The sequence below is a fragment of the Triticum dicoccoides genome, chromosome 3B (assembly GCF_002162155.2).
Source record: "Triticum dicoccoides isolate Atlit2015 ecotype Zavitan chromosome 3B, WEW_v2.0, whole genome shotgun sequence".
Classification (NCBI taxonomy): domain Eukaryota; kingdom Viridiplantae; phylum Streptophyta; class Magnoliopsida; order Poales; family Poaceae; genus Triticum; species Triticum dicoccoides.
The window spans coordinates 321,509,101-321,509,627 of record NC_041385.1 but is presented as its reverse complement, the minus strand read 5'-3'; positions in this window follow the sequence as shown (position 1 = coordinate 321,509,627).

The following is a 527-nucleotide window of genomic DNA, read 5'->3' as shown; positions in this document are numbered from 1 at the left end:
TGGAAACTGAGTTTACTTGGAGAAGGAGAAAGCAACAAGGCAACTGGGTGCGGCGGGGGAGGGGAGGAACACTGGGGATAGACTGAATAGCCACGAGTCCAAGACGAACTCCGTGCTCCAACGTGGGCTAATTTCGCAACTAGGCCAACAGCGGCACTTTACTGTACATTGTCTATCTCCATCGGCCCAGTTTCTCAAAAAAAAACGCCTTTACTGATTTTTCAGTCAACTGAAATTTGATTTCACTCTCTCTTTTTTGCGAGATAAATTCTTGCATTACTCAGACTTAAGTGTTACAATCTCGTCCCACAAGTTTCAAGTCCTCTTCTAGACCAAAGCCTAGAGAAACCATAGCTTGGCGTTGCACCCTACCAAAATTAACAATGACATGACTAACATTATTAGAGCTTGGACAAATATGAGCATTGCAAGAACTCCTCTCGTCCAGATTAATCTCTCATCCATACTACTACTAATCTCTTTAATAATAAAAGCGTACTTAGGCTTATTCCCAATTCCTCCTCCTA